Consider the following 11,113-nt stretch of genomic DNA (forward strand, 5'->3'; position numbering starts at 1 on the left):
CTTTACAGGCTTTTCTGGAGCAACTTGCTTTTTCCTTTTAAACTTTTTGTCAACTTCACTGTCAGAATTGCTGCCTGAAGAACTTGAAGACAATTTTCTTTGATGTAGGTATTGCTCCACAGCTGCAGCCCATAGCCTCCTGCTCGCGGGCGAATTGCATGTCTGTTTTTGCATAACTTGATGTTTTTATTAGTGGAATGTGGTCATATAACTTGAAATCTGAGATTATAATGCCTCCTAATTTTATTTTATTTTATTTTTTTTGGCGGAACTGGGGATTGAACTCAGGCCTTTGTGCTTGCCAGGGAAGCACTTATTCCACTGAGCCATCTCTCCAACCCCTGCCTCCTAATTTTAACTTGTTGTCCAACCTTGCTTTTGCTATTCTAGGTCTCTTTTTTATTCTTTTTTAATTTTGTGGCACTGGGGATTGAACTCAAGACCTTGTGCTTGCCAGGCAGGTACTTATACCACTGAGCCAATTCCCCAGCCCCTATTCTAGGTCTCTTTTGATTCCATGTAAATGTTTGGATTTTTTGACTGAGATGAATATTGTTGGCATTTTGATTAAGATTCCATTGAATCACGTATTATTTTTTGTTAGGGGCTGGGGAGATGACTCAGTAGAATAACGCACTTCCCTGGCAAGCCAAGGGCCTGATTCCAATCCCTGGTTCCGCAAAACAAACAAACAAACGACAGCAACAAAAAGGTGGGTTTTTTTGGCAGAACCAGGGATTGAACTCAGACCCTTGTGCTTGCCAGAGAAGCGCTTATTCCACTGAGCCATCTCTCTGGACCCTATCTTTTTGTTTTGTGATATCCTTTTTTTTTTTTGGCAGAACCGGGGATACTGCGCCATCTCCTCAGCTCCTTGTGATATTCTTCTTCTTCTTCTTCTTCTTCTTCTTCTTCTTCTTCTTCTTCTTCTTCTTCTTCTTCTTCTTCTTCTTCTTTTTTTTTTTTTCTTTTTTTGGTACCAGGGATTGAACTCAGAGCCTGCCAGGCAAGTGCTTATTCTACTGAGTGATATCCTTTTGATATCTTTTTTTTTTTTTCCCGAATGCTGTATAGTTTTTGCTATGGAGGTCTTTCACTTTTTTGTTTAGATTACTTCCTAAGTATTTTTTGAAGGTGTCATGAATGAGATCATTTTCTTTATTGTTTTTTGGTGGGTTCATTGATAGTATATAAGAATGTTACTGATTTTTCTGTGTCTATTTTGTATCCTGCTACATTACTAAAAGTGTTTATTAGGTCTAGGAGTCCTTTGGTGGAATTTTTGGTTTCTATGTAAAAAATTATGTCATCCGCAAATAAGGATAATTTGATTTCTTATTCTGGATTTTTTTTTCTTTCTTTCTTTTTCTTTTTTTGGTTGAACTGGGGATTGAACTCAGACCCTTGCGCTTGCCAGGGAAGCGCTTATTCCACTGAGCCTTCTCCCCTGTCCCTGGATTTCTTTTATTTCTTTCTTTTTCCTGATTACTCTGGTTAACATTTTCAGAACTGTATTAAACAGAAGTGTTTAGAGTTGTCCATTATGTCTTTTTCAAAATTTTATTTATTTATTTATTTCATAATTTTAGAGGTAAAGCTTTTAGGGTTTTTCCAAATTAATATAATGTTGGCTGTGGGCTTTTTACAAATGGCTTTTATCAGGCTGAGGTAAGGTCCTATATCTCTTTTTATCAGGGTTTTTCTCATTAAGGGCCCCTGGATTTTGTCAAGGGCTTTTGCTCTTTCTACTGAAACGACTATGTAATATAATCTTTCCTTGCTTATGTAATATGTTACTTTTTTTTTTTTTCAGAACCGAGGATTGAACTCAGGCTCTTGCACTTGCCAGGGAAGTGCTTATTCCACTGAGCCATCTCCCCTGCCCATATGTTACATTTTTTATTTATGTGTGCTGAACATCTTTGCATCTATGTCACATGATGTACTATCTTTTTTTCTTTCGGAACCGGGGATTGAACTCAGGCCCTTGTGCTTGTCAGGCAAGCGCTTATTCTACTGAGCTATTTCCCCAGCCCCTGTACTATCTTTTTAATGATTTGTTACATTTTGTTTGTCAATATCTTGTTTAAGATTTTCAGGAGGTCGGGGAGATGGCTCAGTGGAATGAGTGCTTCCCTGGCAAGCACAAGGGCCTGAGTTCAATCCCTGGTTCCACACACACACACACACACACACACAAATAATAATAATGATTAAAGATTTTCACATCTAGGGGGCAGGGGAGATGGCTCAGTGGAATAAGCACTTCCCTGGCGAGCGCAAGGGCCTGAGTTCAATCCTCGGTTCCGCAAAGAAAAAAAAAAGATTTTCACATCTGTGTTCATCAAGGAGACTGGCCTGTAGTTCTCGTATTTTGTTGGTTTTGTTTAGTTTTTCAATCAGGGTAATGCTAACTCCCAAGAAACAGTTTGGCAGTATTACTTTGCTTTCAATTTAATTGAAGATAAATGTTAGATCTTCCCTGATGTTTGGTAGAATTCTGTGGTGAATTCATTGAGTCCTGGGCTCTTCTTGGTTGAGAGAGCTTCTTCCAAGTTCTTCAGTTTATTAGAACATACTTTCAGAGTAATCTTATATAATCCTCAGGATTTTGGTAATGCGAGTTTTGATTTTACCTTTGTTACTTGTAATGGCATTGATATATACCTTTTCTGTTTTAGCAAGCTTGTCATAGGTTTTATCCATCTTATTTATCCTCTCAATGAACCAATTCAGGCCAGGGAGATGGCTCAGTGGAATAAGCACTTGCCTGGCAAGTGCAAGGGCTTGAGTTCAATCCCTGGTTCTGCCAAAAAAACCCAAAACAAACAAAAAAATCAACGAATCGATTCTTTGACTTTTCTTTTGCATTTTAATCACAATTTTATTTATTTATTTATTTATTTAGTTTGTTTGTTTTTTGTTTTTTCTAGAACCGGGGATTGAACTCAGGCCCTTGCGCTTGCCAGGGAAGTGCTTATTCCACTGAGCCATTTCCCTGGTCCCAATTTTATTTATTTCTGTGTGATCTTTATAATTTCTTCTATTCTATTCATTTCAAGTTTTAATTGCTTTTATTTTTCTATGTCCATGAGATGCATCATCAGGGTTTTCACTTGGAATTGCTCAGTTCTTTTAATATATGCTTTTGCGGGGTGGGGAGTTAGCTCAGTGGCAAGCGCAGGGTCCTGAGTTCAACCCCTGATATCACCAAAAACAAAAACAGAAGTCCTATTAATATATGCTTTTGTTGCTATAAACTTCAAAGACCAAGATGAGGTCCAGAACGACTTTAATATTTGGTACCCAATACAGGTCAGAATATATTACCTTCTTTAATGATTACCACTATCCAGAATCAAGTGCTGGCTGTCCAGTGGACCTTGAGTGACCAATTTAAAGTAAGTGAAGCATTTTACTAATTATAGTACTGAGGTATACATGGCAAGTAGGAGTCTGTTCCTCAATGGTAACAGTGGGGTATGTGCATTCTATATTTGCAGAAGACAAATAATTTATCCTTTTGATTATAAAACTGTTAAATGATGCAATTATTATTGTGCCATCTAAGCAGACTTTTCAATTACTCCATCCCATAGCTGCATTCTATCTTTCCTTTCCCAAAGGTACACCTGATGTGAGAGTTTGGGATAAAATAGGTGAAAGTGGGGGCTGGGGAGATGGCTCACTAGAATAAGTGTTTCCCTGGCAAGCGCAAGGGTCTGAGTTCAATACCTGGTTCTGCCAAAAAAATAAAAATAAAATAGGTGAAAGCATTTTATAAAGGTAAATCACAAAATGAAAAAATTCATCCAGAAACTGTAGCCAAGTGGTACCTAGTAAATTGGTTCTATTGTTTTTGCAACATAACTTGGAAAAAAAAGCAGGCCGGTAACAGATTTTCCATCACTAGAGACTCAAACTGTGCTACAAAATGCTTATAAATAGCTAATTGAAAGGGAAAAGAGCCCTGACCTAACCATAAGAAAAGAATCAGATCACCATGGTAATGTGCCTCTGAATAGGCTGCTACAGAAAAATCCAAGCTTGTTTAAAAAGTGCAGATGTCAAATGAGTTCATTTTCACAAGCTATTGATAAAGAAATGCAACATTTTTCCAATTTAAAAGAGAAAAGAATTTTTTTTTCCAATTTAGCCACACACTGAGCTTCATTCTCCACCGCGAATTCAGAAGCCAACACTTCCACGGCTGTGCTTCCCATAACCCTTCCGTCCCCAAGACCACAAGGTCGGCTCACTAACAATTCCCCTTCTCTGACCACAAAAAGCCAAAATACTGTAGTGTTTATATAGGGGAAAGAAACTCCCAACTTGAATGATATATGAGATGAGTTCATGTTCTTTAAAACTGAAGAATGAAATTTAGGATCAACACTGGTTAAGAGCATAATATATTTATTGGGGGAACAAAGCTCTTGTCAGACAGGGACAGAAGGTGACCTGAGTGGGTTGCCAAGGAATCTGCCTTTTCTAGGGATTTTTAAAGAGAAAAAGCATGAGGTGAGGAGGGTCTAAGGTGGGAAACATGGGAACGCATTAGATGGCCATGAGGTGGGACAAAACTATGGTCAAGCAATATGATTACAAGCAAAATTGCTCAGGTAAAATTGATTACAACAGGATCAAATGAGTAAGAAGTCATGTAGAAAGCGGGCATGAATACAGAGCATGGGGTTTTCTTGTAGGGGTCTAGTTAGTGGCGGTCCCTGGCTTTTTCAAGGTGATTGATACCTATTTAGAATATCAGTCCCTGAAATCTATCCTTAGGGAGGTATGTGGGTGCATCTGTTTACTGTTTTGGGTTGAGGTCTGGCCCACAGTGTCTCTTCCACAGTTGCAGGTTATCTTATCTTCCATACGGGGTCCTTGAGTGCCCAGCCCTGTCTGATTGCCTATAATATTTCTATCTAACTCAGCTGCCTACAACATTTCCCCTTCTGAAGAAGCACTCAGGACTTCCATGAGGGAGTGATAGGCAATGACTGCTCTGGCTTTTCACGCTGAAAGCGGTCGTACTTGTTCACCAGCAAAGATACTCTCCAGAGGTTCTATCTCAAGGTTCTCAATAGGCACCTGTAGTTTTCTTCTTGGATAGGCATATAGTTTTAATACTAGAGGAGACAAAGTAAAAAAAATAATTAAGTATGCACAGGCCAAATAATAACATCAACAGGATTATTATGAATACAGTCAACAAAGATTTCTACCAAAAGGAGCCAGTAATGGCTTCCCATAAAGAGGACAAGGGTTAGGTCTAGGGAATTTCTGACTCTGATGTATCATCGATCTAATATCTTGAGATAATATCTGATATCTTGAAGAATCAGAAATATACACACAACATTCAGTTTTCATAAGTTTATAAGTATCCCCCTGTGATATTAGAGTGTTTAAAGCCATCTGATTTGAGGACAGCCTATCTTTCTTTTTTTTTTTTTTGGTACCAAAGATGGAACTCAGGAAATTGCGCTTATGCCACTGAGCTATCTCCTTGGCTGATGACAGCTTATTTTATTAATTTTATTTTATTTTTTTTTATTTAGGAGAGACAAGCTGCACTGTCATTTAAATATGGCTGAGTAGAGTTAGTTAAAGCCTCAGTAAGTTGTATTGATATATGGGAATGAAACTCCCAACCTGAGATATCTGGGCTGAGTTGATAATCTCTAAAACCCAAAAATGAATTTTAGGAACAATGGAGGTTAAGAGAAGAATACATTTATTGGGGGAAAGAAAGCTGTTGTTCCACAGAGGGACAGAAAGCGGACCTGAGCAGGCTGCCCAGGAAGCTGTCTCTTCTAGGGATTTTATGGTGTAAAACCATGCAGAGGCTGGTCTAAGGTGGAGAACATGGGAATTTGCTTAGGTGGGCATGAGATGTTACAAATCTATGTTCAGCCAATAAAATTAAAAGCAAAATTGCTCTTGTAAAATTGATTACATCCAGGACCTACCAAAAAAGGAAGCAAGTCAAGAGGATGCAAGTCACGTAGCAAGCCAGCCATGAATAGGGAACAGAGGCTTTTCCTGTAGGGGGTTGGGTCAATGACTCTAGCTTCCAGGTGATTGATACCTATTTAGAATATCAATCGCTGGTGCCCTTCCCTAGGGAAGCAGGTGGCTGCATTTGTTTACTCTTTTGTCTTGAGGTCTGGTCCGCAGCAGGGGTGTCTGGCTCTCTCAAAGTTGCAAAGTCACCTTGTCTTCCATGCTGTCTCCGAGGGCCTGGCCCTGTCTGACAGCCCATCATATTTCTATTTAATTTACCTGCCTGCAATAGGATGACATTTTTTTCTCTAGCTGAGATCTGGTGGATCCAGATAAAAAGAATCTAAAAGTGGGCCAGGGAGATAGCTCAGTAGAATAAGTGCTTGCCTGGCAAGCGCAGGGTCCTGAGTTCAATCCCCAGTACAAAAAAAAAAAAAAGAAAAAAAGAAAAGGAAAATCTAAAAGTAATCCAGGATGTTTTTATAGGTTTTGTCAGTATGCTTACCTGGGTTCTGGCAACCTCTAGGCAAGAACAAACGTTCTGAGAAATTAGAGCATGTATAATCAAAGCATGAGCACTAAGAGCTTACGGGTAAGCTCAGAAAGTAATTTTGAGGGATAGCAATTGTAACCTATTGGCTCTTAGACTCCAACTGATAGTGTCTAACATTTTATAACTACTCCCTGTAGCTTTAGTTATAATTATATCTAAAAGTTTTTATAACTTATAAAAATCACGGGGGGGGGAGCGGGGCGGGGAGCGGGGCGGGGAGATGGCTCAGTAGAATAAGCACTTCCCTGGCAAGTGCAAGGGCCTGAGTTCAGTCCCCCCTTCTGAAAAAAAAAAATCAGGTTAATACCTGTTTTCCATACAAGATCGATTGGCAGATTTGCCTGGTTACACTGTGGGAGGAAACAATGATGCCAGCAGTACTGCATTTTGTACTTGCACGTTTTTTAACTCAAAACTAGCTGCCTTTGCTTTTAAACTTAAGATTTAGAAGTGCACAGAATATTTTTAGTAAGAGAATAGGGAAGTACTTTTGTCTTTCAATTCAAAATCACTTGCAAATATTGACTGAAATCATGACATTGCAACATCTATTCGTGTTTATGTTAAGTAGACATGGGGAGGTATGCACGAGGATCAGACGTGAGCCCCTGCGGGTGAAGCGGCAGTCACCACAGCGTGATTTTCCTTGGTGGTGGCACTGTTCACGCATAGGCTCTTCCTCTTGTCATGAAGAATACAAAAAGAAGAAGGGACAAGAGTCACTGCTCATTGTTTTCTCGACTCTTGGGTGTTTTCATTGTGCGGCACTTGGATCATGAAATGATTTTTTTTACCTGAAAAATAATTCTGATAATTTTTTGTGAGTACATTTGGAAAATTAAAATTTCCTAAATTTATGTAATTGTCTTTGAGTTAAACATGTAGAAAGATTGATTATGGGGCTGGTGAGATACCTCAGTGGTCTAAAGCACCTGCTTAGGCAAGCTTAGACATAGCGCAGGCACCATGGTTCGATCCCCCAGCACCACATGATGGCCAGCCCTGCCCCCAGGGTGGGTTGAGTTGGCCACAAAAAAAAAAAAAAAAGAAAGAAAAGAAAGATTGATTATGGATCATAGATGGAAGTGCCTGTTTTCACTTTCACAACCAAAATAAAAATAGCAATTTTTATTCTGAAAGGTGATCATGTATTTCCAGTAGATATTAGCAACTTCCAACATGATCTCTAGGGATAATTTGCAGTTCTGAACCATGCTTTAGAAAAACATTTCCAGCAGTCTGTGCAGGATTTATTCCTATTCCATCATTGGTAATAATCACACTGGTTGCTGCAGGAACTTTAAATTCTTCTGCCGCAAACCTTTAAGACTGCTGAGAAAGGTGTACTTTCAGGAACACTCGGTATTTTGTATGGCAGGCGCCGGTCTGATGTCAGTGTGATCTTTTTTTTTGTTGTTTTTTGCTGGACCGGGGCTTGAACTCAGGCCCTTGCTAGGGTAGCGCTTATTCCACGGAGTCATTTCCCCAGCCCCATGGGACTTATTTTGGTAACAAATATTTATGCTTTAACTTTTGATATCTTTGCTCATTGCTTACAGTTGCTTATGCTTTGTATCTTATATAGCTCTGTTAAAATGTGATCAATCTCAGTTCAAACATGGGAAGCTTATAAGGTTATATTTCTTTTTTTTTGGTATTTCTTTAATGGGACATTTTATTACTGTTTTGTTCTACATGTTGCATTTGAACTAGTTGTTAAACTTACTGGTATTCCCCTGTCAAAACCAATTTTCTTTGCTTAATAGAAAGAGGCATGCAGATTTATAGAGGTGCACTTCCAAGTACTGGACTGGGAATTTTTCTGTAAATTTTCTGAAATAAAGGATAGCAGAGATCATAAAAAAAATGTACTGGCATTCCTTGGCCTTAGACAATAGCACTAGAGAGGGTAACGTTAGAGTGCCCCCTAGTGGAATTTAATGTAAACTTCTGCAAAACGGGTCTTTTAAAATTAGCTCAGATTTAGAAAATATATATGCCTATCAGGTCAGTGGCTATTTTCTTTCTTTCTTTCTTTCTTTCTTTCTTTCTTTCTTTCTTTCTTTCTTTCTTTCTTTCTTTCTTTCTTTCTTCTTTCTTTTTTTTTGTGGAACCGAGGATTGAATTCAGGCCCTTGTACTTGCCAGGGAAGCATTTATTTCACTGAGCCATCTCCCTGCCCCCCCTTTTTAAAGAATTTTTTTTTTTTTTTTTAAACCAGGGATTGAACTCAGACCTTTGCACTTGCCAGGGAAGCACTTATTCCACTGAGCCATCTCCCCGGCCCCTCTTTCAATGACTTAAAGAACATCAAGTTAGAACTACGAAAATTTTCATATGATCCTGATAAGTGCATTGATGTCTTTAGAGGATTTACTAAGACATATAAGCTAGGCAAGAAGGATGTAATGTTAATCTTAAATCAGACATTGACTTCTAGGGCAGGGCAAATAGCTCAGCAGATTAAAGCACCTGCTTAAGCAGATGCAGGGGCCAGTGTTCGATCCCCAGTTTGCTGGCCTGGCCCCCTGGGCCCTCTGAGACAGCAATTGAGACTAGGTGTGGTGGTGTGCACCTGGAATCCCAGCACTTGGGAGGCTGAAAAACAGGGAAAACTACAAGTCTGATCTGTGTAGTGAGACCCTAAATACATAAAACAGAAACAAAACCAAAAACCAAACATTGACTTCTTCCTCTTCTTCTTCTTCTTCTTTTTTTTTTTTGGTGGAACGGGGGATGGAACTCAGGCCCTAACGCTTGCCATCTTTTTTTTTTTTTTTTTTTTTAAATGAATTTAGGGTAGGGTCTACAATGTGTATAGGGTTTCACTACATAGATTAAACTTGTAGTGATTCCCCTGTTTTCAGCCTCCCAAGTGCTGGGATTACAGATGCGCGACACCCAGTCTCAAGTCTGAGGGTGCCCTAAGGGGCGGGGCCAGCATGGCAGGCTGGGAATCGAACCCTTGGCCCCTGTGTCTGCCTAAGCAGGCACTTTAATCCACTGAGCTATCTGGCTCTTCTTTTTTCTTTTTTTTGGCAGAACCGGGGATTGAACTCAGGCCCTTGAGCTTGCCAGGGAAGCGCTTATTCCACTGAGCCATCTCCCCGGCTCCTTCTTTTTTTTTTTTTTTTTTCAAGTTTGTATTCTTTTTTTCTGAATCGGGGATTGAACTCAGGCCCTTGGGGAAGTGCTCATTCTACTGAGCCATCTCCCCAGCCCTCCAAGTTTGTATTCTTGAAGGTCTAAAAAGAACTTAAACCAAGCTAAATGTCTGCTTAGGCAATTGAAGGGTCGGGGTTTGATCCCCAGTCCCACATGCCACCCCAGCCCCAGCCTTGGGCAGGCTGAGCCAAGCTACAGAGTCCAGGTGTGATGGCGCACACCTTTAATCCCAGCTCGGGGGAGGCTGAAAACAGGAGGATCACTACGAGTCTGAGCTGCATAGTGAGACCCTGTACCAAATACATAAATTAAAAATAAATAAATAAAAGGCAAAAAGCTAAAGATTATATATGCAGACTCCAAACATGCCTTTCTGATGTTACATTGCCATGTATGAATCTGGAATTAAAGAGGCTTGCTAACTAATAAGCAATCATCTACAAAGTAACAGAAGGAAATTCTAGAACTCTTAGAGGCAGTCTATCTTCCTAAGTAGGCCACTGCCAAGTGTTCAGAAGATACAAAAAAGGCTGCAGTATGGGGCTGGGGAGATAGCTCAGTAGACTAACCCTGGCAAGTGCAGGGTCCTGAGTTCAATCCCTGAAAAAAAAAAAAAAAAAAAAAAAAGGCCACTGTATAATCTTTAGAAGAACTACTCAACAGGAAGAAAGACCAATTTTATTTATTTATTTATTTAATTTTATTTATGTGTGTGTGTGTGTGTGTGTGTGTGTGTGTGTGGCCAGCTCAGACCACCAGGGGGCGGGGCTGGCTGGCATGTGGTGCTGGAGGATTGAACCGGGGTCCCTGTGCTTTGCTAAGCTTGTTCTAAGTAGGTGCTTTAGACCACTGAGCCATCTCACCAGCCCCGAAAAAACAATTTTAACCACTCTGCTCAACTTCATGCAACAAACAATAATGGACATGAAAAAAATCAATTAAATATAGAACAATTATAATGGGGGACTTCAATATTCCACTGTCTCAAATAGACAAATCAACAAAAGCTCAACAAAGAAATATCAGAGTTGAAACAAATCTTTTTTTTTTTTTTTTTCTTCCAGAACCGGGGATTGAACTCAGGCCCTAGAGCGTGCCAGGGAAGCACTTACTCCACTGAGCCATCTCCCAGCTGGAAACAAATCTTTAAACAATGGGATTAATATATATCTATGGAGTGTTCTACCCAACTACAGAATACACATTCTTCAGCAGGATATAAGACTATCTCCAGGGGCTGGTGAGATGGCTCAGTGGTCTAAAGCACCTACTTAGAACAAGCTTAGCAAAGCCCAGAGACCACGGTTCAATACCCCAGCCACCACATGCCAGCCAGCCTGCCCCCTGGTGGGCTGAGCTGGCCACACACACACACACACACACACA

At 39.9% G+C, this 11,113-nt stretch overlaps 1 pseudogene; it reads right to left on the reverse strand.

The window, feature by feature from the left end:
- Positions 1 to 7,726: 7,726 nt before the first annotated feature.
- On the reverse strand, positions 7,727 to 8,440 carry LOC101585053 (annotated as a pseudogene).
- Positions 8,441 to 11,113: the final 2,673 nt, after the last annotated feature.

The sequence above is a fragment of the Octodon degus genome, unplaced genomic scaffold (assembly GCF_000260255.1).
Source record: "Octodon degus isolate 3935 unplaced genomic scaffold, OctDeg1.0 scaffold00372, whole genome shotgun sequence".
In the NCBI taxonomy this organism is placed as follows: domain Eukaryota; kingdom Metazoa; phylum Chordata; class Mammalia; order Rodentia; family Octodontidae; genus Octodon; species Octodon degus.